This window comes from Nelumbo lutea, chromosome 4, assembly GCF_056320005.1.
Source record: "Nelumbo lutea isolate HS-2025 chromosome 4, American lotus-T2T, whole genome shotgun sequence".
Taxonomy (NCBI): Eukaryota; Viridiplantae; Streptophyta; class Magnoliopsida; order Proteales; family Nelumbonaceae; genus Nelumbo; species Nelumbo lutea.
In genome coordinates this window covers 91,245,748-91,257,756 of record NC_142687.1, presented here as the reverse complement: position 1 = coordinate 91,257,756, position 12,009 = coordinate 91,245,748, and the positions used below count along the sequence as shown (strand labels likewise).

At 42.5% G+C, this 12,009-nt stretch overlaps 1 protein-coding gene across 3 annotated transcripts in view; it reads right to left on the bottom strand.

Moving 5' to 3' along the window:
- Nucleotides 1-12,009, bottom strand: part of LOC148861771 (mediator of RNA polymerase II transcription subunit 33A-like) — a 33,440-nt gene that overhangs the window by 7,721 nt on the left and 13,710 nt on the right. The window lies entirely within an intron of this gene.

Genomic DNA, 12,009 nt, shown 5'->3' with positions numbered 1-12,009 from the left:
ATGTAAGATGGCTTCACAAATCAACTAATGGGCTCGCTGATGCATTGGCAACACGGAGGGCAAACAGTGAAGAGTTATTTTCGGAAAGGGGAGAGGGAACTCTTAACAATAAATCCGATTGAAATATGAGGAAGTAGAGAAGAGAAGGAAAGAAGAGAGAAAGGAGAAAGAAGAAAGGAAGAAGAAAAAGTTTGGAACAATTGAACAGTGCTGGCGGCGCCAGCTTTTATTATATTATATAGGGCGGCAGAAATAAGAAGGGAAAAGACCCTTGAGCCCCTGCTGTAAGTGAGTACAATAACAGATAAAAAAAATACTTTAACTAGCTGTAGAGAACACTGAAGTGGGCCCCACAGCTACGGTCCCACTGTGTTCGTAGGGTAGAAGATATTCTAGTCTGCCTAGGGTTAGCTATTGGTCATTTAGTTGTTTCAATTGTTATTTATTTCAGTCTTTGTTTTACTCTATTTGTTATATAAAGACTAAGGGCAGATCTGTCCTTTCCATGTAATGAGCATAACCTATAAATATTAATTAAAGTGGCGGCGGCAGAATATGAAGCTTCTGCTCCTCCTTTCAACCCTTGTGTTCTACTACTTCTTCTCCCTCTTTCTCTTCTCTCCTCTCTCTTTCTTCTTATCTTCGATCCTGAGATTCATTAGGGTTCAAGACTGATAACAGTCCTGAACTTCTAGTTGGTATCAGAGCCAGGTTCTCTCATGTGAGCCTAGTCCAGCCGACCACATGAGAACCATCTAAGGCTGGAAGACTGAGAAAGCAGAGTTCGTTGACTGGTTCTTGGAGATCTCTAGAGGATTAGCAGCTGTTTGAAGAAGTATCACAGTTGTAGCAAGTTGGTGATCAGGATGAATCAGAGAAGGCTAGGGTTCGGGTAACCTTGGTAGGCAGCGAACTGCATTCTACTGTAAGTTTTTTACTTTCTGAGAGAAGTAACATCAGAAAAGATAGGTTGGACCTATCCAGTAAGGGTGGCCGAACTACTCTAGGGTTTTATCTCTCTATTCTCTAGGGTTTCTCTAGGGTTTTGTCCTATCCCTACGGCAAACCCTAGTATTAGGCCGAAACTTGTGATCTTATTCCTGTGGCAAACCCCAGAATTCTCCTCAACATTGATCAGTTTTAGGGTTTCATATTAACCCTAATACAAACCTTATCCGTAAGGCTCTTAGGACTGATTAAAACCTCGAATTTGCTTCAGCATGTCAGATTGCCCTTCAAACTGTGTTTCAGTCTTTTTTTGGGGTTTCAAACACTTTTGAAGGGGTGAAAACAGTTCGGACTGTTGCTATTGTGTGTGGTTATTGATTTCAGATTAGTCTTATATATATTTCATGCACATCTATCGTGAGTACAGATTGGTTCTCTACTAATTTTGTGACTGATGTTGGGATTTATAGTGCTGGTTTTGACTGTAGTAACCATAATCTTTGATACTTCTGGTTCTTGACTGAAATGGAGCTTAAGAATCAGGCAGAAGGCAGTTTTGGGAACAGCAGTTATGGTGGTGGTTCTGAGACAGGTTTTCAGATTACAACCGTAAAGTTTGATGGATCAAACTACTTGGAATGGGCCCAATCAGCCATGATGGCTATTGGGGGAAGGGGCAAAGTAGGGTATCTCTTGGGAGATGTAGCAGAACCTTCCAAGGGAGACCCTACGTATACCAAGTGGGTCCAAGAAAACTACTTGGTTATGACATGGCTCTGTAATTCAATGCAGCCCCATATCAGCCGAAATTACTTATGGGCAAAGACAGCCAAGGAGATATGGAATGTGATGAAAGAGACTTACTCCCAACCCCTTAATGTTGCCAGAGCATATGAGTTGAAATGTGAGGTGAATGCCCTTAAACAAGGAGAGAAACCGGTGTCGGTCTATTTCTCTAACTTGCAGTCCCTGTGGCATGAGATTGATCACTTAGAGACTCTTGAGTGGGAGAGTCCCAAAGATGCTCAGATACATAGAAAGCACATTGAGACAAACAGAGTGTTTGAGTTTCTGGCATGACTGAATTCAGAATATGGTATTGTGAGGCAACAGATCTTGACCAGAGATAGTGTGACCCTCTCTCAGGCATACTCCTTAGTGCACAGTGAAGAGACCAGGAGGAAAGTCATGATGCAACCTCAGCTGCTTACACCTGCCTTGGTAGCTGTCAAACCCAAAACAGAGGGTGATTAAGAGAGGGACAGAAAGAAGGAAGATAAAAGGGATGTGGTGTGTGAGCATTGCAAGAAACCTAAACACACAAAAGAAACATGTTGGAAGCTGCATCCACATTTGGTCCCGGCAAAGTTGAGAAATAAAAGGAGTAATGCTCATGTGGCTACGACTACTGATTCAGCATCCTCATCTGGCACGAGAGGCACACCATTAGAGACCTTAGCTGCAGTTCGGGCAGCTCTAATACAATTGGAAAAGGAAGTTGGCAGTTCAGCTCAGTTACCGCAGTCATCATCAGCTTCAGCTACATCGGCCTTTGCACACTCAGGTACTCGAGCCTCAGCCTACCATGCCTCCGCTCCAGGTACTACTGAACCGTGTTGGGTAATAGATTCAGGTGCATCTGACCATATGACCAGCTTGCCCTCTCTGTTTACTACTTATCACTTATCTTCTGGTAGGGATAAAGTATCTATAGTTGATGGCCCTCTTGTCCCTATTTCTGGCAAGGGTGACATCAAACTGTCAGATACTATATCCTTGTCCTCTGTCTTGCATGTTCCTAAACTGGATACTAACCTCCTTTCCGTCAGTAGCATTACCAAACATTTGAACTGCTCAGTAACTTTCTTTCCTGACCGATGTGTTTTTCAGGACATGGAGACGAAGAAGGTGATTGGGACTGGCTGTGAGACGAATGGGATCTATCTGCTCGGGGAGAGTTCTCGTCGGGAAGAGTCAGTGGATAAGAAGTTACTGGTTTCTCAAGTTGTGAGTCCGGTTATGTTGTGGCATAACCAATTGGGTCATTTATCGTTTTGGTCCTTGAAGAGTTTGTTTCCTACTTTGTTTGAGTCTGTTGAGTTATCTCAGTTGAAGTGTGAAAGTTGTGAGTTGGCTAAACATTGTAGAAACTCTTATTCATTGAGTAATAAAAGGAGTAATAGTTCTTTTGATATTGTGCATACTAATGTTTGGGGGCCATATCACATTCCTTCTATGGGGGGGTACAGGTATTTTTTACTATTTGTTGATGACCACACCCGTTTTTCATGGGTTTATCTTATGTGATCACGAGATGAGGTGCCTGTCCTGACCCAAAACTTCCACCAAATGATCCTAACACAATTTGATGCCAGGATAAAAGTACTTAGATCTGATAATGCAAAGGAATACTTTGCTAAGCCATTGGCATCATACCTCCTTAATCATGGGGTTATCCACTAGAGCACGTGTCCTCATACACCTCAGCAGAATGGGGTTGCAGAGAGGAAGAATAGGCACATCTTGGAGGTGGCTAGAAGTATTATGTTTACCTCCAATGTCCCTATTCGCTTCTGGGGTGATGCTATCCTTACGGCGGTATATCTTATTAATCGGATTCCTTCTCGGGTTCTTGATATGAAACCTCCTTTTTCCCTTCTATACCCCAATGAGGAGTTGTTCACTATTCCCCTCAAGACATTTGGTTGTACCTGTTTTGTTCAGCTTCTTGGTCCCAATCACTCCAAGTTTCAACCCAAGGCCTCCAAATGCATCTTTCTTGGTTATGCACAAACTCAAAAGGGTTATTGTTGTTATGATCCTGTCTCAGGGAAAAAGTTTGTATCCATGGATGTCACTTTCTTTGAGGAGACACCCTACTATTCTCGGGTCTCTCCTAAGGGGGAGAGTAGTGAGCGTGGAGATTTGGGTCTTTTTCTTCAGGGGGAGGAGTGCAGTGAGGACAGGGTTAATACCTTTGGGGCTGTTCCCTTACCTATTCCAGTTGATGATGAGGGCTGTAGTAGCGAGGGTGGTCAAAGGGATCGGGAGTTGAGAGTCTATCATAGGCGATGCAGGCAGATTGATCCTGGTCATCAGCAGTCCCAGCCAGCTACAATCTCTTCTGCGGCTCCAAGTCCAAATATTACAGTCCCAGGGCCCACAGAGACTCCTTTCATTGTTGCTACCTCACCCTCTACAGATGACCTTGACCTTCCCATTGCCCTCCGTAAAGGAAAACGGCATTGCACCACATCTACAGCCCACTGCATCTCCTAGTTTTTGGCCTATGAACGCCTATCTCCCTCCTACAGGTCCTATCTCACCTCTGTTGCTGATGTCCCTATTCCGAGAACAGTGCAAGAAGCCCTATCAGTCCCGGAGTGGAGAGGTGTAATGCAAGTTGAAATGGATGCCCTGTTGAAAAATAATACCTGGGAGCTAGTTGACTTGCCCAAAGGAAAGAAACCAGTTGGATGCAGGTGGGTATTTACTGTGAAGCATAATGCGGATGGTTCCATTGAGAGGTACAAAGCTCGGCTAGTTGCAAAGGGGTTCACTCAAACTTATGGTATAGATTACTTGGAGACATTTGCCCTGGTAGCCAAGATGACCACCATTCGGGTTCTATTATCTCTTGCAGCAAGCTACACTTGGCCTTTGTACCAAATGGATGTTAAGAATGCTTTCCTGAACGGGGACTTGCAGGAAGAGGTCTACATGCAGTTGCCTCCTGGATTCTATGATACAGAGGCAGGTAAGAAAGTTTGTCGGCTCAATAAGGCTTTGTATGGTTTGAAGCAGTCACCTAGAGCTTGGTTCGACAGATTCAGACTAGCCCTTGGGAAGTTCGGTTATGTACAGGCCCAGTCAGATCATACATTATTCATCAAGAGGGTGGAGTCGTCACTGACACTACTTGCAGTTTATGTTGATGATATTGTGGTCACAGGAAATGACAACCATGAGATTGAGTCCCTCAAACAGCTTCTTCATCAAGAGTTTGAGGTGAAAGATCTGGGTACACTACGGTATTTTTTGGGTATTGAGGTTGCTAGATCTAAGCAGGGGATCTTTGTCTCTCAGAGGAAATATGTGTTAGATCTCTTGGCTGAAACTGGAAAGCTAGGTGTCAAACCTGCAGATACACCTATTGAACAGAACCACAGGATTAATGCAAAGAGTGGGGAGCTGCTTGAAGACAAAGTTATGTTCCAGCGGTTAGTGGGAAAGCTCCTATATCTATGCCTTACTCGACCAGACATCAGTTATGTCGTTAGTGTTATCAGTCAGTACATGCATTCTCCTAGAGCCACACACCTTCTAGCAGCAGAAAGAATACTAGCATATTTGAAGAGATGCCCGGGTAGAGGTATACTGTTCAAGAACAATGACCACATGAAAGTGGAAGTCTATACAGATGCCGATTGGGCTAGGAGTGTTGATGACAAAAGGTCTACCTCTGGATATTGTGCTCTTGTGGGAGGTAACCTGGTTTCTTGGCGGAGTAAGAAAAAAGTGTTGTCTCTCGATCCAGTGCTGAAGCTGAGTATAGGTCAATGGCAAATGGAGTGGCTGAAATTCTTTGGCTGAGATCACTACTTGAGGAGTTGGGCGTTGAGTATGAGAAGCCCCTGATGTTGTATTGTGATAATCAAGCGGCTATTAATATAGCACACAACCCAATGCAGCATGACAGGACTAAACATATTGAAGTTGATCGACACTTTGTACGAGAGAGGGTCTCATCACAAGAAGTATGTCTCCCATACATCACCTCCAATATGCAACTGGCAGATATCCTCACTAAAGCTGTATCACAGAAGAAACTAGAGGCAGATCTATCCAAGTTGGGAATGATAAACATTTATTCCCAACTTGAGGGGGAGTGTAGAGAACACTGAAGTGGGCCCCACAGCTACGGTCCCACTGTGTTCGTAGGGTAGAAGATATTCTAGTCTGCCTAGGGTTAGCTATTGGTCATTTAGTTGTTTCAGTTGTTATTTATTTCAGTCTTTGTTTTACTCTATTTGTTATGTAAAGACTAAGGGCGGATCTGTCCTTTCCATGTAATGAGCATAACCTATAAATATTAATTAAAGTGGCGGCGGTAGAATATGAAGCTTCTGCTCCTCCTTTCAACCCTTGTGTTCTACTACTTCTTCTCCCTCTTTCTCTTCTCTCCTCTCTTTCTGCTTATCTTCGATCCTGAGATTCATTAGGGTTCGAGACTGATAACAGTCCTGAACTTCTAATCTAGCCAAATAGACCCTAACACAAATAACTAAATTATTCCAACACTCCCCCTCAAGTTGGAGCGTAGATGTCAATTATGCCCAACTTGTCACACAAATCATTGTGCCACACATGATGAAGACCTTTGGTGAAGATATCTGCAAGTCGTTCTTCTGAGCTGACATATGGAGTACACACTTCTCCATTTACAAGTTTCTCTCTAATAAAATACTTGTCCACTTCAATGTGTTTCGTCCTATCATGCAGGACTGGATTAGCAGCAATATTGATGGCAGCTTTATTGTCATAGTAGAGTGACATAGGATTGCTCACTGCAAAACCCAGTTCACCTAACAGATTTCTTATCCACATGATTTCAGGAACCCCATGAGACATCGCTCTATATTCTACTTTAGCACTAGATCTAGCCACCACACTTTGTTTTTTACTTCTCCATGTGACCAGGTTTCCTCCTACAAAGGCACAATACCCACTGATAGACTTTCGGTCATCGACTACTCCTGCCCAATCAGCATCAGTATATACTTCCACCTTTAAGTGACCATGTTTCTAGAACAACAAACTAGCTCCGGGAAACCTCTTGAGGTATCTAAGGATCCTCTCTACAGCTTCAAAATGAGTTGTCCCAGGAGTGTGCATGAACTAATTAAGGACACCCACTGCATAAGCAATATCAGGCCTGGTCATAGACAAATACAAGAGTCTCCCTACGAGTCTCTGGAACTTCTTCACATCTTTCAAAAACTCTCCCTGACTATCTCCCAGCTGATGATTAGATTCAATTGGTGAGTCAATTGGTTTTACCCCCAACTTGCCTGTATCTTCTAGTAGATCTAGTACATATTTCCGTTGGGAAATAAAGATGCCCTTGTGAGAGCGGGCAACTTCAATTCTAAGGAAATAATGTAAGGGGCCTAGATCTTTTACCTCAAATTGAGTGGCTTAGAATTTTTTTAGTCTTCGTATTTCAGCCTCCCAATCTCTTGTGATCACTATGTCATCCACATAAACAATAAGAGCTGCAATTTTCCCTTCACCTCTTTTCACAAATAGAGTGTGATCTGACTGGCATTGTTTGAACCCCATCTGTTGAACTGCTAAATAGAACTTACTAAACCAAGCCCGAGGTGATTGTTTCAACCCATATAAAGATTTTTTTAACCTGCACACCTTTTGTTCACTGCCTTTGGCACAAAAACCTGGAGGTTGGGTCATGTACACTTCCTCTTCCAAGTCACCATTCAAGAAAGCATTTTTGATATCCAATTGGTGAAGTTCCCAGTCAAAATTTGCTGCCAATGAAAGAAGATCCTGATAGAGTTCATCTTGGCTACTAGAGCAAGTCTCTGCATAGTCCACTCCATATACCTGCGTAAAACCTCTTGCTACCAGTCTAGCCTTGTACCTTTCAACAGTTCCATCAGCCTTGTGTTTCACTGTGAACACCCACTTGTAATCCACTGGTTCCTTCTCTTCAGGAAGGTCCACCAACTCCCAAGTGCCATTTTTGTGTAATGCATCAATTTCTTCCTGTAATGCATCTATCCATTCAGGTTTAGATAAAGCTTCTGCCACATTCTTAGGAACGGGGACATTGTCCACAAAAGAGAGGAATGCACAGAATGAAGGTGAAACGTGATCATAGGACACAAAATTAGAGATAGGATGATTAGTGGTACAAGATCTAACACTCTTTCTCTTAGCAATAGGAATATCAAGATCATTGATGACAGGTGAATCAACATTGAGAGGAACAAGCATATCAATAGGAGCAAGTGTACCTGTCTGATGAGACGGATCTGCCTTTGGTGAATCTGATGATGTTGGTTGCATAGTGTTAGGTTCCACGGCTCTTGAACTCTACTGGCTTTTATGGGGACGATGAAAAACCCGGAATGGAGGAGGATCGGGTAAAGGAGGTAGTTGAGTTTGAGTCGCCTGTTTCTCCTCAACCCTACTCTCCCCCTGAGTTGAAACCGAGAAGAAAGGTTAATTCTCAAAGAAGGATACATCAATAGAGACATAGTACTTGCAAGAGGTAGGATCATAGCAGCGATACCCCTTTTGAGATAAAGGGTAACCAAGGAAAACACAAGGAATAGCTCGAGGATCAAGCTTACCTCGAGTAGGGGACAAGTTATGGACAAAGCAACGACACCCAAAAACACGCATCGGAATGGTGGACAACGGAGTTGTAGGAAATAGAAGCTGATGTGGGGCCTTATACTCTAGCAACCGAGATGGCATACGGTTGATGATGTATGTAGCACACAAAACTGCATCCATCCAAAAACGTTTTGGCACATTCATATGAATTAATAACCCACGAGCTACTTCGAGAAGGTGACGGTTCTTTCGTTCAACAACATCATTTTGTTGGGGTGTTCTGGCACAAGAGCTTCGCTGAAGTGACCCACTCGAAACAAAAAACTCAGTGAAATCACTATGGAAGTATTCCTTCGCATTGTCCGCTGGAAGATAAGGATTTCAGTTTGGAACTGAGTGAACACCATGCGTTGAAAGTCTTTCACAATTTTTGGCACTTCATCTCGAGATCGCATAGTGTAAACCCAAGTGTATCTAGAGTAATCATCAATCAAGGTAATGAAGTACTTATATCAAGCCTCAGTAGGTAGAGGAACAAGGCCCCAAATATCAGAATAAACAATATGAAATGAAAAATCAAATCTTTTATTTCTCAAAGGTAAAGAACTTCTACAATGTTTACTCAATTGACATGTTTGACACTGTAACTGACTCACTGACAAGGACTCAAACAACTTTGGGAACATAACTTTTAATGACTCAAAAGAAAGATGACCTAGACGACTATGCCATAAATAGGCTTGACTCTCACTTGACAAACTGATGGACTCTGTAGCCACAAGACTAGCTTTATTCTCCAACACGTAGAGACCATCCACCATGCTTCATCTACCAATTGTCTTCCCCGAGGCCAAATCCTGAAACACACATGAAGACGGAAAAAAAGTGACTGAACAGTTCAAGGAGTGAGTTATACTACTAATGGACAGCAAATTTATGGGTAATTTCGGAACATGCAGTACATTAGAAAGGGTAAGGCCGAGTGGGAGAGGTATGGTACCTTGGCCAGCGATGGTAGAGAAAGAACCATCAGCTAGTCTCACCTTATCCCTCCCAGAGAGAATGTTATATGTCTGAAATAATCTTGACTTACCGCTCATGTGGTTTGAGGCTCCGGAGTCAATAACCCAAAGAGAATCAGTGGTATGAGATGACACATGGAAGGCAATGGCAGCATTACCTGATGTAGACGCGAAAGAGGTAGAGGGAGTAGGACCATAATCCATCTGGCGGAGAGTCCTACCATACAATTCCAAATGGTCACGAAAGGAGTTGATAATTTCTTCCTTAGGGTCAGAACTGGGATGCCTCTCCTAAATTACCAATGGACTAGTCTCTATCGATGCCATATTAGCTGAGTTATACTTTTTCTGATTCTGCTGGCTTGGTTTCTTGCCCCGATCAGGTGTTGACTTCTTACCCAAATCCTGTGCCCATTTAGGTTTTCCATGGAGATCCCAACATGTATCTCTCGTGTGTCGTGTCTTCTGGCAGTGAGTGCACCAAAGTTTACTCTTATCATCTGTTCTCTTCTAAGAGTCACCTTTCTTAAAAGCACCTCCGACATTTGTATCTGAATTTCCCCGGACAGCTAGGGCAACTGACTCCCCCTTTACACAATTCATCACACTTCTTCTACTATCTTCTGACTGCACTAAGGCATACACCTCCTGAACTAATGGCAAGTCTTTACTACCCAAGATCTGCACCCTGATGGACTCATATGAAGGATTCAGCCCTGGGAGGAAGGCAAAGACCCGTTGCTAAGATACAAGTGACTTATACGCCTTTGCATCTTCATCACACTTCCAATTTACATTCTGGTAGTGATCAAGTTCTTTCCATATTGATGCCAAATCAGAATAGTACATCAAGAGACTCCTCTCCCCCTGCTTGCAAGTAGAGGATTCAGCTTGCAATTGATATATCTTGGCATAGTGTCTCTGCTCTGAATATGTGGACTTTGCTTGTTCTCATATCTCACAAGCAGTTTCAGCCCACATAAAAGTCTTCCTTACCTGTGGCAGCATGGAAACCAAGAGCCATGACATCGCCATACTATTCTCTTGGTTCCACCTATCATATTCAGCACCTCCATACTTCGGTTCCTTCACTTTCCCATTGATGTATCCTATTTTTCCCCTAGTAGTGATATAGAGTTTTATTCCCCTAGACCACTCAAGGTAGTTCAGAACATCAAAGGGAATAACAGCCATGGGGAAACTCATATCCATTCCCCCACTCACTCCATTGTGGCTCCCTGGAATCTCTAAAGTAACAGAATTCTCAGACGACATGGTAAGCACAAATTTTTTTATCTAAACTCTCAATTTAGGATCCCTCCTTATATCGACAAAAGCTCCACACACAACAATTCAGTTCTGGACTTAATCTGAGCACAAAAACAAACAGCACTAACTTCCAAAGAAGAACTATGACGAGACTGATTTTCGCCACAGCATTAATCAATAACGTGTAAGTTCCACCACAGCATTAATCAATAAGAGAGATCCTAACACACATGAAATCAGACTAACGAGCAGAGAAAACAGGTCATCTACGACCTACAGTCACCTTTTCATAGGTACAGGATCACACGATCCAACAAATAAAAGATATAACCCTCACAAAAGTCTACCGACATTTACAGGATCACACGATCCAACAAATAAAAGATATAACCCTCACAAAAGTCTGCCGACATTCAATGGTTTGGATTCATTTACTCCCCACTTGGTACACGACCAAGGAAAGAAATAAAATTAGAAAGAAAACTTTTTGTACCAGTTGCAGATCTGATTTGATCAGCTCAGATTCAGTCCTCTGTTCCGCCCAGATTCAACAACTTGAAGAGAAAAAACTTGGTCACCCAAATTTAACAGTCTTGCTCTGATACCATCTTGACAATAAATCCGATTGAAATATGAGGAAGTAGAGAAGAGAAGGAAAGAAGAGAGAAAGGAGAAGGAAGAAAGGAAAGAGAAAAAGTTTGGAGCAATTGAACAGTGCTGGCGGCGCCAGCTTTTATTATATTATATAGGGCGGCAGAAATAAGAAGGGAAAAGACCCTTGTGCCCCTGCTGTAAGTGAGTACAATAACAGAAATAACAGAAATAAAAAAATTCTTTAACTAGCCAAACAGACCCTAACACAAATAACTAAACTATTTCAACGGGAACCTTTGATGTATAAAGTTTCTGCTTTGGGCCATCCCAATCTCTGGGATGCATCCAGTTGTTTATTATTTTTGCTTTTATATTAATAAATCTGGTTGTTACCAGAAAAATGAAGGAATTCATACATTGATAAGCAATTAGGAAAGTTGGCTTCAACAACATCTTCCTATGGGCTCAATTTGGAAGGAGATTCAGAAAATTCACCCTCAGTTCTTAAAGGGCATAAAATATGAAATGGGCAATGGCTACAGGGTGCTTTTTTGGAAGGACTACAGGTGTGGGGATGTCCCTCTAATGGCCTTATATCCCGATCTGTTTGAGATTGCAGTAAACAAGGATGCAACAGTGTCTGATTGTTTGGAAAGTCAAAATGGACAGTGTACTTGGAAACCTCATTTCAGGAGGAACTTAAATGATTGGGAGGTGGCTTCTTTGGTTAGTTTACTCCAGATCCTTTATCATTCAAAGACAACTGGAGTAGGGGAAGATAAAAGGAAATGGCTCTTTGAGAAATCAGGGTTCT